General features: G+C 40.5%; 1 protein-coding gene across 6 annotated transcripts in view; it reads right to left on the reverse strand.

Moving 5' to 3' along the window:
- POU2F1 (POU class 2 homeobox 1) overlaps positions 1-25,716 on the reverse strand; it is a 120,667-nt gene that overhangs the window by 70,433 nt on the left and 24,518 nt on the right. The gene's annotated exons all lie outside the window — the stretch shown is intronic.

Genomic DNA, 25,716 nt, shown 5'->3' on the forward strand with positions numbered 1-25,716 from the left:
CAGTTTTAGCAGCTACGCTATGTTAAAGCTGACAAGGCACTGATTGACTTTTCCAGGAAACAGCCACAAGGACTGTTTTACCAGCAGTAAAGCTGAAGGGCATGCGGTATCACGCCACCTGTGGCTGTGATTGCAGAGCATTTGCTGAGAAGACATGCACGTTTTGCGTACATGCAGGTGGACACATGCCACTGAAGACAGGAATGGGTTATTTTCAGAGCAAGCTGCAGCACAGGTAAGTCTTCTCACACTGCCCCAGTTTCTGCAACCTATTTTGATCGGAAGCATCACACTGACAGACAAGAGTCCTTTCACAGGAGATTCATTATTTAGTCCTGAGTCACAGGGTAAAAGAAATCAACTGATCAACAAAAAACGTTACAACCACATCCAGAAGACTAGCTCTTACTCACCAATTCCTCACTAAAACAGACTCCATATATACATCTCACTGTTTTGATAGGAAAACCAAACATGAAAAATCAGACATTTAACTCCATAGGACCACATGCATCCATCACTGCTATAGCTGTGGGTAACAAGTGCTAAGTCAGCAAAAGGCAGTGCTCCTCCCAGAGAGGCAGCCCTCAGCCACAACGCCCTGCTGCACCTCCTGCACTGCCACCTGGGGAACTGAGCTGGGTTAGTGCTAATGTGACCAGAGTTAGAAAATACACGGCTCAGTTATCTGATCCACCAGCAGAAAGATTTTCCCCGCTGAAGCATCAAGGCAGTACAGAGGTGGAGAAAATAGGGAGTGCTGGCAAGAAGCTAACAAGAAAAAGGAGCAAGTTACAATCATACCAGTCAGTCCTTTTAGCATAGACCTGTCTTGGAACGATGAACCCCAGATTTAAGGAATTGCTTTGAAGAATTTGGAAGCAGGTACTAATAACCCTATAATATCATAGCAGGCTAAACGATAACAAATACAAATTATGCTGCATTAATGCCTTAGTAATGTACAAAGATTCTGCCTGATACCACCACTACAGACTGAGAACCTGAACCTTCAAGGATAAAAGGGAAAGAGCTGATCAGTGCTGATGTCATCTGCCATTAACATTCAGGTTATCTTCACCTCCCCCCCAAGCATTGAGATTCACATTTCTCAAAGCTTCTAAGCCCACTGTTCCGAAAACAGCTCAAATACTCCAGTAAGACATTCCTGCAGCAAAGTGCTAGGGTGTTTTGTCAGCCCTGTGGTATGAGGGCAACAGCAGGTGAAAAGCACAAAGAGCAGTCAGCATACAGCACTGTTATAATCGCTTTTGCCCAGTCCTGGTCAACAGGTAAGTTAATGTAGCAAGAAAGAAGCAAAGTACTTATGTGCCAGGATGCCATAATCCACAAAAATCCAGCCTCAAACAGTCTGAAAGCTGCTAGCTGACCACTGCTTCTGACTTGAATGAAAATTGTTCCACAGCCTTCTTAGGAAGTTCTCACAGTCATCACTGGAAAAAGAGCAATTTCAGTGTTCAGAAAAAAAAAATCAGGCTAAGCTCTGCAGCAACACTCTATATTGCACTGACATTTTAATATTGCACTGAGTTGCAGTAACACACTGCATGACCTGAGTTTCATACCGCCTTCACAAACCTTCACTGCAACACAAATTACTACACAGGCAAAAAAAGTTGGCAAATTCACTGGGATTAAACTAAGTTAGAGGGAATAATACCAAAAGGCCCCTGTGACGTTGCATTTCTAATAAGCCTCACCACAGTAACAAAACACACGAATGGCTGCAAAATTCAGAACCCTGCACTGGTCCACGGGAACCATGAATAAGAGCAGCCTCCCACCCCATGTGACAGCCTCAAAATGACAAGCCCTTTCTGCCTGCCTACTACTCCTCTTGTCTTCTGAATTTTCCCCAACTTAAATTGAATGCAAATAAGCCAGGTGTGGTCCCCAGAGTAGTAATCTCCAGACAGTCCCCACCGAGTTCCCATAGCAACTCGCACAGCTGGCCACTGGAAAGAAGTTGTATCTGCTTCATATTGGCCACAGTGTTTAAACACTCAGTGAATGAAACATCAATTACGGCATCTCCTAAAGGAAACATCTACTAAAAAGCACATCCATTTTGCCTTGATTAATACAGAAAAATAAAAGCATGGATATGCTCTTAGTCTAGCAGCCACTCAGCACGTAAAATGAAGTTGTTATTTACAGAACAGGAGCAACGTCTGAAAGGAAACAGCTTTTCTCTTTTTCTGCAATGCACTGATGTTTAACCAACACTTGGAAAACGCCTATCATTCAATAAATTATAATCAAGAAAAAGTGTACTGAATGGAAATAGAATTCCAAATACAAATCCTTCTGGTCAGTACATATCTTCCATAAAACAGCATCTCTTACAAGTACTTCTTAGTATTTCTGATTTTAACTCTATTCTGTCTCAGCTTTCCAAGTCTTAGTCTAAAGATGGAGCGACCTTCTGATCCGCGAAAAAAAAGTGTATGAGTTTTAAGTAATCTACTACATTCCTCACCTATAAACTTGTATCCTTAGGACAAGGGAGAATGGTTTTAAACTAAGACAAGGGAGGTTTAGGTTAGACATTAGGAGGAAGCTTTTCACACAGAGGGTGGTGATGCACTGGAACAGGTTGCCCAAGGAGGTTGTGGATGCCCCATCCCTGGAGGCATTCAAGACCAGGCTGGATGTGGCTCTGGGCAGCCTGGTCTGGTGGTTGGCGACCCTGCACACAGCAGGGGGGTTGAAACTCGATGATCATTGTGGTCCTTTTCAACCAAGGCCATTCCATGATTCTGTGATACTACGATTCTACTCATTTCCCGTTTCTGTGCCCCGTACACACAACTCACTGCTTCCACCTGTACCCAAGCCCACAGCTCTGCTCCCACATGCTCTGCCTCAGCCTCCTCCCTCCATCCCTTCCCAAATCTGCTGGCCGAACATTAGGTAGAAGGCTAAGGGCCTGATCTGAACTGCAGATGGGCAAGGACTGAGCTTTCTCTCCTTCTCTTCAACACGACCACAAAAAAGAACAACTCTCTGCTACTGTCATTTCAAGTGACAAGAGACCTACAGGCTTAGGCAAAAAGCTGATGCCTCACTAGGAGCGCAAGAACACGATGCATAGAATCACAGAAAGGTTTGGGTTGGAAGGGACCTCAAAGCTCACCTAGCCCCAAGCCCTTGCCATGGGCAGGGCTGCTCCCCACTGGATCAGGATGCCCATGGCCTAATCCAACCCGGCCTTGAATTTCCCAGCTTTCTTCTTCCCACAAATTACAGCTCAAACTTTCTGGGCCAGAGGGTGTATATAAACATCAACTCCCACTTAATCTGTTCAACATTTTTTTGAGCCTGCATAAACTTTTAGGAGTCATCCTACGGCAGTGAGTTTCACAACTTAAATACATACTTAAAAACTTGATCTTTTTTAACTTATTGCGAATGTCATCGTCTGTAGCACTACCTCATTTCCTCCAGTTCTTGCACAAAAAGAGACGGTGAATCATATGTCTCTATTCACCCTTCCACGAGGCTTCACTGACTTCTGCCATAGCTCTATCTTTTCTGGGACTATAATCTTTAGCCTACACAGATGTTGATAAAAGTGTGATTGGCTTCTATACAGTGATCTCCAAAGCTCATTTTCAGCATCTTTTAAATGCAGGGAGAGAAGAGCTGCGCATTACAAAGTACGCAGGACAAAGAAGTATTAATATAGACTTCAGCACAATGCTGTTTTCTCTTATTTTGCTCTGCACTCTGTTAAGTCCGAGCATTGAATTTGCTTTGACTACTGTTGAGCACAAAAATACAGCAGATATTTCCATGAAAAAATTGTTACATGAAAGATCTTGCACTTGGAGTGGTATGCACGCCTATCCTACTCTACATAAAATTAGGACCTTGTCTCCGTCTTTTTCTCCACTTTCATGAACACTACAGGACTTGGTATCATTGAAATATCACCACTTATTTAATTTGGTTTCAATTTGACAGCTTCTTACGAGGGTGAGGGGAAAGAACAGTTAGACAAAAATGGCGCAATCTCCTTTCCTTAAGAAATCTGGCTAAATATAAAAATAACAGTATGATCCTTATTTCTTTCTGAAGAGCAGCCTACCGATAGAAATAGTCTCAATATCACTCAGTTCCATTTGTGCTGACTTCAAAATGCTTGTCCTTGTACCTGGCTTCTATCTTCTATATTCAAGTGATCTCCGCTTATTCAAGAAGAGCGAGTCAAGCTTACCCAGGAACATTCAGCATGTAATTATGCAAGAGGTCACCATTATGCCAGCTGTTTTATACTAGAATAGACATTTATGTATAGAAGGGAAATATAAGCGAACGGGAACAGTAGAGTGTGCACACCAGAAGTTAGCTATACATTTTATTCACCCATCAATACACCTATGATATTGTGGATCTGCGAACTTCAATCTGTTACTCCACCTGTGGGAACTATTCTTAATCCAAACTTGAAAGGTGCTCATTTGCTTAAGTAGTTTTAGTTTTCTTCTCTACCTTATCTGAATTCCCTTCCAAATTTATTTCCAGACTAATCAGCAGCACTTCAAAGAAACAGCTGAGCTGGTGGCATTAAAATGACCAGGAAAACACACAAAGCTTTAACAGGGTGCAACCGCTGAGCAAGTGAAACATGCCATTTAGTGTTAAAAATGATGACTGCAAGCCCACTCGATTGAAAAAAAAAAAAATCACAATTCATTAGGGAAAAGGAAAAAAAGGCTTGTATTTGTATTTCCCTACAGGCATGGCATAGTTTGCACTGTTTTAACAGATCCTCTCAGATTTAAAAAAAGAAAAAAAAAGGCAAAGAATGGAAAACTCAATTGAAAACTGATCTGCATTGCAAACAATGGGTAAACACAATTTACAGATAAAAATGAGTTGGACATACAGAAAATTCAACAAGACCAAGTGTCGGGTGCTGCACTTTTGGCCACAAGAACCCCAGGCAATACTACAGGTTTAGGGCAGTGGCTGGAAGACTGTGTGGAAGAAAACGATCCTGGGATGTTGGTCAATGCTTGGCTGAACTTGGCCAGCAGGAGCAAGGAAGTGATCATCCATTTGCACTCCGCACTGGTGAGGCTACATCTCAAGTACTTACATTCAGCTTGGGGCCCCTCACTACATGAAAGACACTGAGCCCCTGCAGCATGTCCAGAGAAGGATAAAAAGCTGGTGAGGGGTCTGGAGCATAAGTCTTATGGGGAGTGGCTGAGAGAGCTGGGAGGAGGCTCAGGGGAGACCTTGTCATTCTCTCTACAACTGCCTGAAAGGAGGATGAGGTGAGGTGGAGTTTGGCCTCTGCCCCCAGGCAACTAGCAATGGGATGAGAGGGAATGGCTTCAAGTTGTGCCAGGGGAGGTTCAGGCTGGATATTAGGAAACATTCCCTCCCCGAAAGATTGGTCAGGTGCTTGAACAGAATGCCCAGGAAGGTGGTAGATTCACTGTCCCTAGAGGTGTTCAGCAAACATTTAGTAGTAGCACTGAGGGACGTGGATGGTGGGAAAATATCAGTGGTAGGTGGACAGTTGGACAAGATGATCTTGGAGGTCTTTTTCAATCTTGGTGATCCTATGCTTCTATGGCATAAGCTGGAATTTGAGAAGCTAAAAATTCAAGTGATTCAATATTGGAAGTGGACATGTCATTTTGAAAGAATTTCAGGTATAGCACCAGCTAACACTGGTATAACAAAAATATTTAATGTCAAATGTTACGGAGGAGATTCTCCAAATGAAGTTGCAAATATGCCCACAAATATATACACAGTCTTGCTCAGATGCATCACTCAAACCAAAGATAAAACAGGTTTTGACAGCTTCAAAAATACAGAATTTAAGGACATATCATTCTGTCCTCTACATTTCTTACTCCTGCCACAGGTTTTTATTCACGACAATTGATGCATGCTGAGGATAAACTTCCAATGATTACAGCATTGTTTAGCCAGATCAGCACTAGCTCAACACATCACTTACTTCTTACAGAGCATTAGGGAGGCGGTAGATGGGGGTAAGAAGGTAAGAGGGAATGAAGGCTAAAGATATCTGAAGAGTCTTGAAGACAAGGTGATGGAACGTATGAAAGATACCATACTGACTAAAACACTCCAAGAGATGGAGCTTTCCATTTTCTTAGCTTAGATATTTGCTTGATGTCTCTTTTTATAAATACAAGGCACGCTTGAAAACTAAAGTTACCCAGGATCAGTTTCCAGCTGGATTTTGTTACGTACCTTTGACTCCGTTATAATGAAGTCCCTTTATGTACTGTGAGCAAGTCACTGTTTACTTAGTCTAACTTGGTTTATCAAAGATTCTGAATTATAAATTCAGTTTAACAGGCTTTTTTTCCAACTGAGTCCTTCACGACACTTCTCAAAAAAACATTCATTTTTGTTACCAACTTTCCTAATATTACAAACCTCTTAGTACTACCACTCATGGTGGTACACCAGTCTCAACAGCACTTATACTTCAAGAATTATATATTTGTTATCATAGCTGCAAGTCTTACTGCAAAAGCCATTTCCAGATTGTAATTTATCACAACTCAATTCATTTTTAGAGTCCCTGTGCTCCAGAGGGCAGGCTCTTCTAAAGGGGAAATCCAAATGTCTTTCACTATACATTTAATAGATAGTGTTCTGGCTAAATTGGCTAATTTCCCAGAAAGACTGGTGAATCTTAGATCTTTGCATTCTCTGAAAACTTCACTCTTTCATACTTATTCCTGATCACTGACAGATACTGAAGAATACTTGCTGAAAGACACAGCTAGTAGACATTGACTCTCCATTAACAACTACATTGAGATTTTTCAGTTATCCTGTCCTTAATCCCTTTAGTGTGTGCTACTATTGATTTTGTATCACTTTAATTTGGTAATCAATAAAGCAAGCCACTCTAAATCAAATATATTATAAAAGAGTGTATTTCATCAATACAATTACAAAACAAAGCTTTAATCTTAACAAGAAATGAAAAAGCTTACAGCAAATTCATCTGACAAGGCCTTCTCTCCTACCCCAGAAAATCATATAAATTGATATGAGATTATTTTTATTGACCAAAAATTATCTCGTCACTCAAATAAGTGAAACTGGCCTCTAGTTTCGAAATGAACCTGCACATTTTTCATTTTTCACATTATTGACCTGCTCATTTTTCCTATCACCTCTCTGCAGCTTCCTTGGCCATTTAAGATTTACTGAAATGTAACATCAACAAATAACAGAGATTTCTTTCCAGTCATTGTAAATTACTAAATGCAAACTGACTCACGGTGCAGATTTTAGAAATCCAGCTCATACATAACTTCAAACATTCCTTTCCCTCCCTATACTCATTTATTTTATCTCGGCTTTCAGGAAACACTTTAGACACTCAGAAGCAGATGAGCATCCAATGAGGTTCAAACACTGCATTCTAACTCATGACCCTGAGGTTAGTTAGGACCCTGTATGACTCTCTTCTCATCAGCAAACAAGATAGCTTACAGTCACGCCAGATGAAATCAGTAAGCTTAACAGAGAGGGGAGGGAACTTCTTCAGAAAACAGGCTAAGAAGTCTGCAAACTTTTTGCTACATTGGATGTAGGCTCACCCCTGCACTCTTCAGAAAACACCTGCAGACAACGGCTCCGCAGGCTGGTCAGTAAACTAACATCTTGCTGCCACCAGAACTGGGGGGGGCGGTAGGGGATGGGGGTTATAAAACTCACTATTGCCCTTTTTTTGTTGTTGTTACTCTTTGGTTGGGTTGCTCTGGCCTTATCAGTCCACAGAAGTGTTTAACTAGCACAGGAACTTGCTAAGATAAAAGCAGAGAGAGGCTGGGGGCAGGGGGAAAGGAGAGAGAGCTGCTATGGCAGTTGGCTTTGCTGCAAAATAGCTTGAGAAAGGTAGGCTATCATAACACCATACGATTATATCAGACAATGTGTTCCAGGCCGTGCCGGTATTCCTTACTTGCTAATTGGGACATAACCACTTCAGAAAGCAAAGACAGGCTGCTGTTTTAGAAGGAAAGCAGTTAGAGTGAGAAAGCCATATCTAGGACCCTAGGTCTCTCAAGCTAACAGAAAGATAACTGAAGACCAGACTTCAGTTGGACTCCTCTGCTTCATTCACAAGGAAAAGGGAAGGGGACACAGAATCATTAAGGTTGAAAAAAGACCTCCAAGATCATCTAGTCAACTGCCCACCTATCACCAAAACTGCCCACTGCACCATGTTCATAAGTGACACATCTGAATGTTTCCTGAACACCTCCAGAGTCAGTGACTCCATCACCTCCCCAGGCAGCCCATTCCAATGCCTGACCCCTATTTCGGAGAAGAAATTCTTCCTAATATCCAACCTGAACCTCCCTTGGCACAGCTTGAAAGCATTCCCCCTCATTCTATCGCTGTTACCTGGGAGAAGAGGCTGAGCTCCACCTCACCACAGCCTCCTTTCAGGCAGCTGCAGAGAGCGATGAGGTCACCCCTGAGCCTCCTCTCTTCTCCAGACTTAACAATCCCAGTTCCCCCTGCCACTCCCCATAACACTTATGCTCCAGACCCTTCACCAGCCTTTTTGCCCTTCTCAGAACATGCTCCAGGGTCTTGATGTCTTTCAGATGGTGAGGGGGCCCAAAACTGAACACAGTATTCAAGGTGCGGCATCACCAGAGATGAGTACAAGTAGAAATCACCTCCCTGCTCCTGTTGGCTACAATATTTCTGATAGAAAACAGGATGCCATTGGCATTTTTGGCCACTTCGACACACTGCTGTCTCTTATTCAGCCAAGTGTTGGCTATTGCACCCACATCACTTCCCCCCATGCAGCTTTCTAGCCACTCTGTCCAAAATCTGTAGCACCACATGGGGCATGCTTTACTTGTTTCTATTTCTATAGTTAACCATTTATAATTGTTTTTCAGTAATTTTTTTTTCTTTTTTTAATCTGTAATATCCCTTTAAATAGGGGTATATTGACAGTTACTTGTCTGTCAAGCAGCTTTTATTGATGTAAAGTTAATACCAAGTAGCAGAGGGACAACTTAAATGAGCCTTCTCTGATTTTGGTCATTTTTACGTTATTAAAGACATCAGCTATCAGTACTTGTATACCTTCCTGAGTTCTGTAGCTCTCAGCAACCATTTGGCTGCAATAATCAACAACCAGACTCCACCATCTGAAAGCTCCTTCAGTCTTCTTCACAATTCCTCTTTCAATTTTTACTTCATGGTGCACATTGGAACCTTACAACATTACTCCAACTTACAGCTAATCTGTCCTACCCACCCAATAAATCAGTTTGACTATGAAAGTCTCCTATTTGCTTGTTCTGCTCATTACATTAACATACGCATCATATTAAGAGCCCCTATGATTGGTGGTTAGTTCACCCCCCTGGTTTTTAATACAGATTTTCAGTTTAAGATATTAACCACACCTGAAATCAGAAGTACGTTCGCTTCTATTTTCACCCACTATTGTAACTGTGCTGTTAAAATTCCTTAAGTGATGACGTTAATATCACTGACCTCCCCACCATTGATTTTGCCTTTCATGTGCTCTTCCTCACAATTTTCATCATACACCACTGCCATAAGCAATCACCCTTGCTATTTCTTCCTCAGGTTTCTAGTCCTACTTTGATTACAGCAGACCCTATCCTTTCTCCAGAAGCTCTCTTGTCTAGAAAGAAATCTTGTATAGCTAAATTTAAACTTGGTTTCCTGAGCAATCTTTCCAGCTATACGTTCACATTCATACCAACAAGTAACACCTGGTAAAACAGACATTAAAATTGTTGTGAAAAAGCAATTCGCCTAAAACTTGCCTGATGAATACTAGGTACAAGAAACCTCACAGCGGACACCCATGGAATAGCCTACTTATTAAAGAAGTTTCTTCCTAATCCCCTTTAGTTAGCACTTTATTTGTTCCCCGTTGTATAATGGTTTTTCAATTCCTTACAAAGGCTTTACAAAGCTTTCATTTAACCTAACATAATGTACTGTAAATGAATAATCCCCTTTTTTTCTTGATCCTGTTAATCTTTTGGCCTCAGAACATATCACAGCAGTGAGATGCAAATGTTAATTATGCAAGAAGTATAAGATCTGTATTTTGATTTCCATCTGTCCAATACAAGTCCAGCACAAGAGGCAGATAACTGAGTGCTTTCCTATCACCATGGGAACACAATTGCCAGGACCACACCAAGAACAACATCTCATACTGACTCCCAGAAGCCCCAGTCAAGTACCTTCTACCCATTAGAGCCTCTTTTATGCCTTTTGTTGACTCATAATTTTCAAAAACACCTGATTATTCTCACTGTACCTCACTCTTTGTGAGGACTGAAGAAACATCATCTTATTTGCAGTTAAGACTCTGAACTTCAGAAGAGCAAATTTCTGGCTGTTTAAAAAAATTATTGGATGAGACCTCCTGAGAGACTGTCCTTAGGGACATGGGAACTGGCTGCTCTTCAAGGACACCTTTCTGAGAGCACAAGAGCTCTCCATCCCCCGGAATAAGAAATCAAGCAGAGGAGACAGGATACCAGCATGGCTAAAGCAAGGACCTGCCAGTAAAAGTGAGAGAAAAGAAGGAAAAGCACAAGCAGAGGAAGCAGGGATAGATGGCCTGGGAAGAACAGTGATGCCATCCGGACATGCAGAGACGGTACAGGGAATACCAAGGCACAGATGGAATTGAACTTGGTGTGGGATGTGAAAAATAAAATGAAGGGATTCCCTAGGTACACTGGTCAGAAGAAACAGGCAAAGGAGAGCGTATCCTCTCTGATAAATGAGAAGAGGGAGCAAGTCTAAGGGTCAGACAATTTGCATCCCAGGGTTGTGAAGGAACTGGCTGATAGTTGCCAAGTCACTCTCTATCATATTTGAAAAGTCATGGCTGTCAAGTGAAGACCCCCCGGTTACTGGGAAAAGGGAAACATCACTTCCCTTTTCTAGAAAGGGAGAAAGGAAGACAATTACAGAATCATCTGAGTTGGAAGGGACCTTTAAAGGTCATCTAACCCAATTCCCCAGCAATGATCAGGCACATCTACAGTTACATCTACAGGGTGCTCAGAGCTCTGAATGCTTCCAGGGATGGAACATTCACCACCTCTCTGGGCAATGTGTGTTATTCTAACTTATGTAGTATTTCCCCCTTGACAGCATTATGGATGCAAATTACTCCATCTACTGAATTCATATGAACACAAAAGGAGCTGAAATATTTTATTGATGTGTCAGTGTAGACAACCTTAATTAACAAAGTTGTAGTTGCACCACTCCACCCCCTTTTTCCCATACCATCTTTGGACTTGTATCAGCACTCAACTGACATTTTCTGCATGCTCAGTCCCCTAACCTGGATGTCTGTGGCATCAGAGCAAAGCAAAAGAGCAAATTCTACTTATGGTGGGGGCTGAACAAAAACAATCTAGCTTTAAATTTTTGTTTAAACCATAGCCTCACAATTGTATTTAGATTTTATAATCAATTCCATCTAAGGGCTGTCTATGTCTGAAACAAAGTCCTTATTTTCTTTCCTTTCCCCAGTCAAAACACAACAGATAGCTCCACTTTTCCCCTCATGGTGGCCTTGGAGCTCATCGAAAACAGTCACAAGGATGGAGACTGTATAATGAAAGAGTAAATAGACAAGAAGTGGTCTGTCCTTTCAGTGGCATCAAACTTAGTCACAGGAGATGTAGAATTCAGGTAGAGTTTGTAGCCTCTTTTCACAGGTGGTAAGCCATCTCACTGCTGAACCCAGCCTCTTCAACAATACAAGATTACATGTATCTGTTCTGTTCACTTTCACAGGGAGATTCCAGAGAGGCATATAATTTGCCAGAATGACAGAAGGCATTCCAAGAAAAGGTGAGAAAAAAGAGATCATGAGGCAAGAGGCAAGGACTAAAGGTAGACACTATTCCCCATTTCAGCTTCAGAGGGCTGTTATACTAACTTATCTACATGTGAAACCACAGCTTCAGTAGACTCCTCTTCCTGAAACAGCAGTGCCTAAAGAATGATGCTGTAATCAGATATACATATGTAGGTGTCACTCAAGTTATCTTCTCATACCAGTTCCGAGTAGCTGCTGCTGGTAGTCAACTACTACATTCTTCAGTATCTTAGCAGTTGTACATTATAAAGTGAGGTTTCCTCTTAAGTAAAGCATTAGAATGATATATCATTCCCAAGTGTTACACTTCAAAACACACTCACACTTATGTTTTCAGCTTCATTCAAATAGAAGACAATGCGCAAAATCTAATGTGTCAAACAATGCCAAGAGAAAGCCACAGCAGAAGTTGCCACAGTATTAACACATTTTCTATACTGTCTGAAACCAGCTGAAGTAATGCCCATTCCTTAGAATTACTGGTTAGGTCTTACTGATAAACAGTTGAAAGATAAACATGTTTAAAATTAGCTGATATACTGTCACGATTAAAAAAAAAAAACCAACCACCCACAAGGTTGAGTTTTGTCAACTCTTTCCATCAACAGAGAATTAAAAGACATCCTTGAACTTCTCCTTTTTCTCTGGATCAATTTACTTTCTGCACCACAGTAGCAAGGAACAAAACAAAGTCCAAGCTATACATATATCTATCTTGCATTGAACTAAGATCTGATGTGTAGTATTCTAATGGAGAAAAGAAACAGCAAAGCACTGCTCCATTTCAGAATTTTCCTTAAGCAGTCAGCCTTTTTATATACCATCTTTTCTCAGAACAAAAGCTTTCAAGAAAACGTAGGCAGCTAAACACTGTTTTCATATTTTGGTAAAAAGAGGTGCAGAACTTTTTCTACCCAGTGAAACAAAGCAGGACAGAAGTGCTATGAAAACACAGCTAGTGGTAATATAATTCAGTGGGCAGAAGTTCTTTTCCAATGTGTTTGCATCTTGCAGCTGTTTTTTTCTAAATAGATTATAACTAAACCAAGAGCTTGTCCCTTTTGATATCAGACTCCACCTACAAAAAAGCTGTTCTGCATGACCTCATTTCCAGAAAAGCTCAAAAAAAATTGCATCACCCCAGTACAAGAATCCGTGCGGCAGAGAAGCCATCCTTTGGCAAGCATTTCTTTTGGCAACCGTGTCTTCCAAAACAAATTCCATGCCCCTGCACTTATTTCCTCTCCTGCTCTACTCCCTCAGTTGGCCTGTAGAGCCTCCCAAGGACAAGATTAAATAATTGATCTAGTTAAAAGTAACTGTACTTTTCACCATATGAAACAGTTGTCTAACTGCAAGGTTAGATACTAGGATATTATCTATAGGTTAGGGAAAAAATTCTCAGAAAGAGTGGTGAGGCATTGGTACAGGCTGCACAGGGAGGTGGTAGAGTCATGGTCCCTGAAGGTGTTGAAGAAATGTGCAGATGTAGCACTGAGGGACATGGTTTAGAGGACATGACTGTGATGGTTGATGGCTGGACTAGCTGATCTTAAAGGTCTTTTCCAGCCTTAACGATTCTTTGATTTTTAAGGCGTGTTTTATACAGGTATACAGGTCTCTTTCCTGCATATATATATTTATTTTTTAAATTTTCGATAAGATTTCTGAATTCTTTTTCCACAGGAGCAGTAGCAGAGTTTCTATTTGACCACCTGCTAGGGAATGCCTAAGAACCTAGTCGTATCCTTGAGACTTCCATGCCTCTGTCAAATGTGACCAAGTGGACAACAGGTAGAGCAACAGCCAGCATGATCAAATAATCTCTCATTACTTTGGAAGTCAGATTTAAACATACACCTATCCCAAAAGTTCCGTCAAACTGTGGTTTAATAGCTCACGGGCTTTTAGTATCATATCCAAATTACAGGTTTTATGCAGGTTAACAATAAAAATACATTCCCAAAGAAAGTAAATACAATCTTCTGTCAGTACATGTTTCTTTCATGCTATGTGGAAAACAGATTAAGGTACAACTGCTCTCTTCTTGAATGTATTTTTGTTCTCTCCCACTCCATAATATACTGTGCGTGTATGCTATACTTTCTCATCTTCAACCTGTGAATGGGTCATCCTTTTAAAATCTACCTTGTTATCCTCAAACATACACAGTATACCAAGCTTAAGGTGTAAGAAAAAAATTCTAGGGCTCAGAGTAGGCGCAAAGAATGCAAACATTTGAAATAAGGACTGAAACTGTACAAGGAGGAAAAGCCACAGAGAGCCAGTTTTGCACGAAGGGGAATGCTGTGCTCAAATTAAACAAAATTCTCTGGACACAAGAGTTGACTTCACAGCCCTAGCGGCCTGAAAAGTAGTTTTATTAGATAGCGAAATAACCATTTTCAAGTTCCAGCTTCCATTTCTTGATACTTCCCCACTTTGCCCCATGAAGAAGAGGAAATTTTCACATGCAGTGTTTTTCCAGGTTTCTCCTCAGCAAATTCTTTTAAATTGGGTAAGAGAGTTCCCATCTGTTACTTGGAGCAACTCACCTTTTTAAATACCACATGCTGAAATGCAAAAAAAAAAATCTCAATTTTAAAGCAGCATTGCCACTTGGAACCTTCACACAAATCAAATAAGCTAGAAATGCACCAGAGCAACACAAACATTTCCAAAAAGTCTGGACTCCAGTACAGGTTGCATAAATAAGCTTAGCAGGAGTTGAATAGGCAAAGCTGTGCCAGTAATGCTTTAATATCTGTTTCATGACAGTCATGTACAATTATTCTCCTGAAAAAGTACTGCTGTAGCCTGCCTTCACTTCGTAGGTAACATTACACTACATTTTATGCACCAGTAAAACGCCAAGTAACATTTCCATTATTTTTATAGTATTTAGCCTATTTATACACAGCATACTTAACTTATCAATAGTCATGATTTCCCTATGAGCAAAAAGCACAGAAGTAACACTTTTTTTTAGTTGTTTAATAGCTAAATAGGTTCTGACTACCTGAAGTCCTGCTAGCTTGACTTTGCCGCTGCCTAGTAAAATTATTGAGCTGCAGAGGCAAAAATAATACACTGTATAATACAAATTTAAGCCATGTTAATTATGTGAGTTGTCTTCTTTTTTAATTATAAGTTTTAAAAGCACCTATGATCTAAGTCACTATTCTAGCCCCAAACAACTTCATTTCTTTAAAAATGAAACTTAATTTAAAAAACGTGAACATCTAAAGCTCTTCCCTTACTACTACCAGAATATTTCAACAGAAAACAAGATAACTCAGCTAGCACAGAATCCAGCCACATACACACACTTTCTCCAAGAAACATGATACCTGTGCACTACAGTCTTCACTGAATTTATTATTTCTCCACCCCTGCCTTGTGTAAACTCCAGCTTGCTTTGAACCAAAAGACCTTTATAGTGTTAAGTCCCTGGAGATGATGAAAGGTGTTCTCAGCGGAGCAAACTTTTCCAGAGAATTCACACTCTGATTTGAGAGAATTCATTTCTTTAGGCCTTTGGGGAACACTGCAAGTCACATGTATTTGTTCAAGTCTTTACCTAGCAAGAGCAGAATCCCTCCTAGACTTTGTCAGGTTTGTGTTGATCTTGCAACATCTGGCTGCACATGGCTGTACCGTTCTCATCCATAATACTGTGCATGAAGTAGCTGGAACTTAATCTTTTAAATAACAGTTTTTAATTCCTTTGAAACAGGATTTTAAGACAAATCTTCAGGGAATACCGAATCAATTATATGGAGTTAAAGAATACTTTAAGCAAGAAATAAACGGTTGATTAGTTTATAACAAAAGCATCCAACCAGAAAGTCACAGTGAGGTAAAGCCTGAAAAACTGCAGTGAAATGCTGTGAAGGCATGGGAAACTCTTAACATTGACCAAAAGGTCACAAAAGGCATTAAGAGATACAAAAGGTATCCCAAATGGCACAAAAACAATTTTATATATTTGAAATGAGATGCTATTAATCGGGAGAAAGATTTAAAAAAATGAAGTAAAAATAACCAAAAAAAAAAAAAAGGCTGCAGAGGAAGGGAAGACATTCCTGTAAGAGCAACCCTTCCATTTTGCACAGCCACAAACATTTTGAGCACCTACATTATAACTGCTCACATAATTAATTCAGCCTAACAGTCAGAAACAGCAATACTGATACGGCCACAGTTCAGCAGTCTACACTTCGCTGCAAGGAAATTCCTCCTGAAGACAGATGCCACCCGGAGGAACAAAACCAGAAAAACAATCCACTGCCTGACCAGAGGCAACGCACAGAGAGATTAGAACTGCAAGGTTCGCCCTCCTCCTGAGACCTGCAGCCTGCGCTCACAGAACAAACCCGCACAGCCAACAGCAGCAGCAATTTTCTGAGCTGAGACAAAGCAAAGCCACGCTGTGGCTACAAGACAAGCCAAGGAATAAGCAGAACAGCCTCTGAAAGGCTGCACGAAGAAAGCATATGCATCACTGCCAACAGTGAGCACAACCGCAAACACCGTCCCTCAGCAGCCTGGGATCGCACACGTTTCAGTGCACACTGGTGACCCAGGAGACAGGAGTTTTACCCACTAACTGATTTACTTATTAAGTGGACTGTCAGTAGTGATTCTGTTTCGGATGCCTATGTCTTCTGGAAAAAGGAAATGTTGGGCCATGCCCATAACTCCCTCAGAGAGCTGAGCTTTAGACACAAGCAGCCATAATCATGACAGCTTCATTGCCTTTCTACTTACACCATACATTAACACACACCGAGAAACAAAAACCTATTTGAAACAGTAATTAGTTCTGTTAATTAAGCTTTCCAAGAATGGATATTGAAGGCAACCATGTGACTTCAATGTAAAACTGCATTTTGCAGGACTGCTCTCCTCTAGCATGGGACCTATGCCCAGGAGCAGATGCAGTCTGCTACATTAGTACATCTCTAGGCAACAGTTTAGGACTATAGTTTAAGAAGTACCCTACACCTAGAACAGTCTGTTGAGAGCCAATCTCCTAGAATTTTAATAGTACATGCACATCCAAAGATCAGCGTAATACACTTCCCAGGGTCTAAAATGAAGATCAGGCAGGTAGGTGCATAGGCAGAAGAAAGGATCTGACTTAGAGGGATTATGACAGAAGACTCATCATCTTCTCTGTACAGACTGCTGCATCATGGTAAGCAGAAAAAGGAACGGATCTAATTAGAATATAGATTCCATGGCCATCTTTGCTACCATTCTCACTTTTAGTATGAGATTCTAATGAAAGGGTTAATACTCCTAAAGGTGTAAAATCCTGGTCTATGAAGAAAAGAAAAAAGTTCAACATTCACAACATTAACTTTTGGCATAAGAGACTTGGTTTCAGACCTCCCTCTTTCTAACACGGGGACAAGTCATGAGAAAATTCACAGGAGATAATTAGGCACCAATTTTACCCTGATGATACCTTTAACGAAGTCAGTCCACAAGAGAGAAGAACTGTATCTAGATACCTTTACAGGCTTGCCCTTAGTGCCTCAGTTATTATCTGTGAAAATCCTCCCAGACTCACAATGACCCATGTAAAACAGAAATATATGGCCTGACTGCAATCCCAGAACAGAGCAGATTAGCTGGAAATAGTTCTGAGCATACACTAAGTCTTCAAGAATCTTCGCATTCAGACATGCAGCACTAAAAAACTGGAAGGATGGTGAGACCAAATAAATCATAATTGAGCAGGAATAGCTTAGACTGTGTCAGTGAGATGAAAATGAAAATAAGCATCAAAAATTAAGAATCACGGTGTGGGGTTTTTGTTGCTTTTTGTTCCTTTGTTTTGGAACACATACTTACTTCTTATCACTTTAAAACAAAGCTTTTGGCCTTCAAAAAAACAGCTCAGTGGATCAGACACTGGTAATCTAAAGTGGGATGGTTGACTGTACATTACTGTAATTTGGGAGGCTCTTCAGACCTTAAGAACATGGTTAAGAACTCTTGAGATCAGACAGTCAAGTGACTAGAGGCAAAAGAACCCAAACTGGCAAGATTAAGTCAGAACTAGTTTTAGCAGTTATGTCTAACGTCTCCAGAACATGATGCCACTGTCTACATCTCAAAAAATAAAAATGTGTGTGGGATGAGGAGGAGGAGGAAAAAATGCTACAATAAAATATCTTGACCAAAGTCACACAGGGAAAAAAGCCACCAGAGCTGAATACAGAAGCCACCTCTCCCAAGGATGGTAGTCAAGGTGATGAATCTGTCTTAATATTCCTGATAACTCCAAAAACAGGAGCATGTAGAAGGCATTAAAGTGGTAGAGAATTCAGAAAGCTTCCTACAGATCAAAAGTGACTGAAGACTTGCTTATTGCTGTTTGGAAACTAAACATTAAACAGCAGAAAACTATTTGCTTTAACTTCATAAATTTTACACTTTGCATGACTAGAATAGTTACACAGTTGCAAAGCTCTACCAAGAATGTACTAAGAAATATTAGCCCTCTGGGAAGGAGAAGATGATGTAATGGAGCATTTATCCTGGACTGACCCCGTCAGAATCTCAATAACTAGAAGAAACCAACCTCACATCTCAGAGCTATGATAAGCAAGCCTTTCCCAAATGACTAAGAGTTCAAAATGAAGACAAACTCAAGAAGTGGCACCAGTGTGAAAGAAAAATTTCACAGGAAGAAGTTACAGATATAGAAAATCCTTTTATCTCAGTACCAAATACGCAATCTGTAGGGCTGAGTCACATATGGCAGCTTGGCACTAGCACTGAGAAGCACTCAGGATACTACAGCCATACAAGAAAATGGAGCTCTTGAAAATGTAACAGCAAAGAGACAACCTTAATTTGAAAGGTTGGAAAAAGAACACAAGAATCCCAAACCTGGTTTAAAAGTCTCTTTCAGGGGGTTATAGGAGTTTAAGTAAAAAAAAAAAGAAAAAGAAAAAGAAAAAGAGCATCAAAAACAGCATGTAGGCTAGAAAGATGCTCAGTTATGGGATAGCCATCCACTGACAGCACCCTGTGATCTCCTCATTGGATCAGGTATGGCAGCTGCTATTTCAATTGTTGATGCTCTTCCTCTTCCATCCCTGCATTTCCCTATTAACTTCAGGGACTTTGTGGTCATGAGGTAAAGACTGCTTGCTGCTCCAGCTGAATAGGATTCTTTCCTTGGAGGGAATGTTTCTGTTGTATCACCTCAGAGGCAGATGATACCAGAACTGGCAGAAATACACAACTGGTGAAAGAGTAGAGCAGGATCTCTCTAGCAATGTTAGGCTCAAAACCATCTAAACTGTTATCAGAAAACCCACAGTTCCAACCACTCCCGTGTCCCCACTTTCACAAGAGCAGATCTGACTCTATTTCAGCTGGTTTAAAGATTCCTACCTCCACATGCCACATTTCAGCGGTTTTTTGAAGCTATGGAACAGATCTCAGCCCAAATCTGTTTCTGCAAGTGCCAACACGGTGGTACAAAGCCCTTCGGAAGGCATCACTATTTCTTGAGAATGATCAGCTTATTTCACAAATAACAACAGAAGTCTTTTTCATTGTGGAGCTCTACTTCCAAGGCTCTAGGTACTGCAGTTGAAAATTTGCAGCTCAGGTAAGTTAAAAAAAAAAAAAAGTGTTTTGAGTAATTAAGACCTATTATTATCAAAAGGTTCAAAAGGTTTTATTGTTTCATGGCTTATTTCAAGAAGAACTCAACAGAAAAGTATCTCTAGTATGCATCATAGGGCTCTGAACAGAAATGACCAAATAAAATTCAAATTCAGGCCACAGGCCTGTTTAATGCAGACATATGATGAAAAATTTGCATTGGTCCTCTTCTGGAGGAGAAATATTGGATAGAGAAACAGAGTTCCACCAAAACAGTAATGCTACCTTTTCACATACATGTCATGTGTTCTATAGAACAGATGGAATTTGAAAAGCACAAGTTCACTACAAGATGAGGGAAAAAACACTCGTGTTAGTTTCTAAGTATTTCTTCAACACTATCTGTCCCCTATGGTTCACTGCACTGGTTGCATTTACTGATATGTAAGTTCCTTTTCATCTTTCCAGAAATTTCAAGTAGTGTAACATTCATATTACTAAGTTACATGACAAAGACCCCCCTACATTAAAAATGCCTCCTCTTATGGTACCTACTCCTTTAGGACTAGTGGCTCACAGGCTGTTGTCACTTCTAGTGTGTGAATGAAACTCGGTATGCAGCACAATTCCTAACAAAAGCACCTCCATACTAGCAACTGGAATTAACAGTAGTCAGTTGCTGTAGTTGAACCCTGGATGTGACAGCAGCATCTCCTCACCCATGCTCTGCTTCCAGCCGCTGGTGCAACTATCCTGGCACGGCCACATCTCCTGTTCATGACCTGGGAGAATATCTGCTCCTGGGGTCAGTCTGAGCTCAGCAAAGAAAACAGTTCTGCAGGTAGTTGGAGAGGCAGGGCTTGGCTAGGATTTGTGACACTCGGAAGCTGACTGCAAGTCCAGCTCCACTATCGAGAACGAGAACATTGGTCAGATGACAACACGAGAGGCTAGAAGCGAAATGGGTCACAGCAAGGGGGAATGGAATGGCAGAGCACTAGAATGCGTCACAGAAAAACAGAATAGGGGAAAGGAATAACAGAACAAAGGTTCGTTTGCCATTCTCAGGCAGCTACAGCCACTGCCATTAATCACAGCATCCGCACACATCTGATGTAGTCCTGCTACCTACACAGTATTCTACCAGCACCCTTGACATTACGGATTTTGCATAAAATACAGATCAAAACAAACCAAATACACAGGGAAAGTTCATTAAATGTCAGCATCGCTTCCCACCCACACATTTAGCAGAAAGGTAAGTGGGCCAGGTACAAGCGGACAGGGAAGCGAGTTCAACTCCTTTGCAGGGGCAGGGAACGTGTTCCCGTGTGGGTGTGCTAAACCTTACAACCACGCAGAGCAAAGAAAACTCTGACTAATTACAAACAACATAACTTACACCTCTTCTTATGCAACTTGATACTGGGAAAAAAAAAAAAAAATCAAACTCGCCATGAAAAGTCAGGTTTCAAGGTAGATGTTCCTTGCTTTGTAATCTACGAAATAAACCAATTCAAGTCATTGTTATTTCTTTAAGTAGCCTTGTTGATGTTTTCTCCAGAATTATCATGATCTAGAACTACCAAAACAGCACACGCTCACAAAAGGATACAGTCCACGAGGTAAGGTGCTAACACCAAGCAGCAGTGCCAAAACCAGAATTAAAATGCTATGACATTTTAATCACTGCCTGTTCAACTGTGTTCCTCAAGCTAGTAAAAACGCTTTTCTGTCAGTGAAAATGCAGAATTAGGAGATCAAAGCAAACATATCAAACCAAGTAGATAACCTTGAAAATGATTTATTTAGGAAGAAGCACGAGTTGGAAGAAGGTGAATTATCAATTCCAGAAAAAAAATCGACTGTAAATTGTAAAGCACACAACTTAGGCATGAATTATGCTATCCCATAGCAATTGTTTTCAGCTTTGTCATAAAAATGCCTTTTAAACTATTAGAAATTTCTGTCAAGTATTATAAACTTTAGGTTTAAAGCACAGTGTTTTAAGTTTCTGAATACACATGCATACTTCTCAATGCTGTTTTTAAATGTCACTCCATTACGGAGGGCCTGACAGGTTTCTTTGAGACTCATGTGCTACAAAGTTCACATTTCAACCCGTGCAGGTCTGAACCTTAGCTGGTACTTCTCACCAGAACACTGAAACAAATAGCTGTCAAAATTATAAATGACAAAAAATATTCCACCAAGAAGGCTAAAGAAGAGTTTTCAATACCTTTAAAGTCTCATAGCGTGCATTTCCTCATAACTCTGATTAAGTCCTATTTCTCTGTTCTTTTTTTGAAACAAACAGGAAGAAATTGTGAACATCAATGAAATACGCGAGTGTAGGCAGGACACAGAGACAACACGTTAAGAAGAAAAGAAAACATCTGTATTTCCTTCCCATTCTCTTCCACCTGAAATAAATTCTTTAGCTGCAGTTTGTCTTCTTTTCTGGAAGCATTTACACAGTATCTAATGCTATCCACCACCATGACTACCCCTGGGGCTTTTATGAGGGTGGGAACAATCAGTATAAGAATTACTAGGGACATCAAAGAGACAAAACATTTATTGAAGAGGGAAGAGGAAGAGAGAGTGTGAGGTAACGAGGGTCCTACTGTATTTACCTTATGTGCCAAGCATGCGGACAGCAATAAAAACCATGTAGGGAGCAATTTTGGTCAGAGAAAGAACACGGCAGCCTAATGGGAGGCCTTTGTTCTTCAAAAGGGTCTCCTTTTCCCCTTTTGTGCTTCACTTAATTCATGGCATCTGAGCTGCTCTTGAACTTGACAGACAGAGAGAAGGGGGGGGAAAGAGATGGAGAAAGGGGGAGACGGAGACACAAAGAAAGAAAAAAGAAAAAAGGACTTCAAAGAGTTTTCCTTTGAAAATTCACTCGTGCTATATGCATCGCTGAAGGTTTCGGATTCAAAAAAGGGGCAGAAAACATTTCATATAATTTCATCGTGTGGATAAATTGTCCCGTGCTCTTATTAAGAAAGGTAGAAGGAACGGAACAAAAATATAAAAAAAACCCTATCTGAACTATGGAATATAAACACAATAGAATTACTCCCCTGGGTGCTCTTTATTTATTTTCATGTTAAATCTTATTCTCGATGGATCCCAATACATTTATCAAAATCTTATCAAAAACCATCTGGTTTCCAGCAGCCACCTGAAAGGCACACATTTTCCAGACAGCCCCATCAGCATTCTCAGCACAGCGCCCGGCCAGCGGCACAAGCAGCAGAGCCAGCGCCATCTGCGGGGCCAGCTCACAGGCCTGGCCACAACGCAGGGCCACCAGCTCCTGCAAACCGGGAGCAATGACAAGCGCTGTCTTAGAGACACGCAGCGCCCAGGAGAAAAAAAACACTAGGGCATGTATGAGGCAGGCTTCCAAGTTTGGTCCCCTCTGCTTTAAATTGGCTGAGCACGCTCCAACAGCAGTTAATATTAGTGCTCGTAATATATTCGGCTTTTCGCCCTCTTTAAATATCCATGCCATAGGCAATACTTATATGAAATAATTCGTAACTGCAGCCTGCACTTTTCTCAAGCATCTTTTTTGTTCTCCCTAGGCCGCCTCCTCCCCTCCACACTGTGCACCAGCTACACGGGTGCAATTTATATATTCCTCTGTGGATTTTTATCTATGATGTATATACTGAAATTGCTTGCCAATAATATTTGCAATAAAATACGAGATTGCAAAGTGTACTGACACGTGTGTCAATATCACAATAAATTATTAATAGTTAATCACGTGAAGTTAATTCCATAAAAGATTTCTAATGCATAAGGATCTTAAGCTGTCCCTTATTGACAATTACCCTGTCTCCTTACTGATTTACATACTCTGACAACATACATGCACACTATTTCTACAGCATGCTATTTTCAGACTGCATTATGGATGCTACTTTCTGTAATATGCCCTCTTGGTAATACTCTTCTCATCACTTTACTGTTCTAACTCGAGATCTTCTCTCCCTCTGAACAAAACAAGGCACCCAAACTCAAATTCCTTAAGCAAATTTCACAACTAAAAACAATTCCCTTCCTTTTTCCTATCATACGATAGAGTCTCCATTTTAAGCATATTCCCCCCTTTGATGACCCTGCACACTGTTTAAAAACCCAAATGCCCAATTAAACCACGCAAACTGTATCAACATGCACACTAACATACAGTCAAGCAAGGGTCTAGCAGACTGCCAGCACCACCACTGACTTAGCAAAGTTCAGCTGTCACTGTGCTTCACAGAGATGTCTCCCCTCTCACACTGCCGCTGCTTTTCAAGGCAGGATTCCATGTTATCACTTCAGAACCTGTATTAATTCCTCAGGAGATCAGATATCTATTAGAAATCTTCTGTATATCAGGGAAAACAATGAGACTCAAAGTTATCAAATCTAAGGACTAAGCCAAATTTCTTGCTCAGTTTACAATTTGTAGCTACAAGTCCCTTAATACTAAGTTCCTCGAAATACCCTTTTTGCCCCCTTCTCTGAAAAAGAAAAGGAGATTTCTATTTTGGTAAAGGACATGGCAGACAAGTTCCAAACATACAGTTAACCTGAGTCTAAAATAATCGATACCACCTGTAAGGTAAACTGATAAACATCACGAACAAGAAATGGTAAAAAAATATAGCTTCTTTATATTAACCTTGCTTCCTGGGATTACCAGTTTTGTTTTATGAAATCATTCTGCTTTAAAAAGTTTTTTGGGGGAAGTCCACACGTAGCTACAGAACCTGCCCTATAAAGCCCACTTTGCAAGCTAGGCAATGTATTTCAGATTACACGTACCGAGTGGAAGCAAAAAGGATGGAAGAGCTTCCAGAGCAATGTAAGTAACTGAAGACAGAAAATACGTTTTGTGCAGCAGGAGTGCCCTTGAGTATTATTTATGCTTACAAAACACTCTGAATACTGACAGTGTTAAACCCATAGGAAGCAGACAGCACTGGAATACTTACAGTGCACTAATTACAGAAATCTGAAGTATTTGAGGCTATTACTAAAGGAACTTTGGGCAACAGTAGAAGCATAGAATCCAAAGCTTCTGCTGCCTTCTCTTGTAACTAGTTTGCTCCCACACTTGTTTCTTTGCAAACAAAGTTTATCTTTGCCACCCAAATATCTCACACATTCCAAAGAGAATTGCAATCACAGGCATTTAAGCTCCTACAGCTGGAGAAGAAAATACGTTTATGACTACAGGGACTTCTGTCTTGACCAACTGAAATGGATCGTTCTGTGAACACTGCCTTGTCTACTAAATTTTCATATATTACATTTGACTGAATCTTTCCTTCTGCAGGATATTTTTAAGGATAGCTTTAATAATGTGAACTCTTAAATGTCTGTAACATGAGTCCATCTTCCTCTCAGAGCACCTGCCTGGCATCTCTCTCATCTCTTTACCTACTTTCATGGAATCTGCAGAACATTTTTTAAGTACGCTTGCCTTTCCATCAGATTGGTTGAAAACTACAAAGATTTCAGAAAAGCAATCAATGTACAAGAAGCAGACAGTACTAAAGACAGAGATAATAAATATCTCCTTAATGCAGTAGAAGATCTGATTTGTATACCTTATTTCATCTTTCTTAAAGTGGTCCTGAAAAACATCATCTGACAAATCTCAGCTAAAAGCAGGATGAAGAACCTTTCAAGTATACAGACAGAAAATAAACAACAGACAACCACACCTATCATGACACTACTGAGATACAAAACAGTCAAAGAACTTCAGCAGGTTGGTCCTAAACTATTTTATAATGCGCACAAGGTGCAAAGTACATCTTCTGAATACTTCTAGAGCACACCTAACATTTAACATTTAGGGCAACAAGCAGTGCAGTCATATCCCATACTTGAATCAGTCATCAAGGAATAGTACACAAAGCAAACCAAATAAAGAATACTGCATTAATCCCAAAAACAGAGCATTAAAACAAGTCATTCATCATGACGCTGACTGGAGGCAGCAGCGGTAATATTTTAAAGTTAAAAAGAAGTCTCATTGTTTATTTTCTTAGTGCAGCTTCCAGGCATAAGCTCACTTAGCTTTCATACACGGAATATGTATATTGTATAAATCACTT

Source organism: Phasianus colchicus, chromosome 1, assembly GCF_987193195.1.
Source record: "Phasianus colchicus chromosome 1, bPhaCol1.hap1.1, whole genome shotgun sequence".
In the NCBI taxonomy this organism is placed as follows: Eukaryota; Metazoa; Chordata; class Aves; order Galliformes; family Phasianidae; genus Phasianus; species Phasianus colchicus.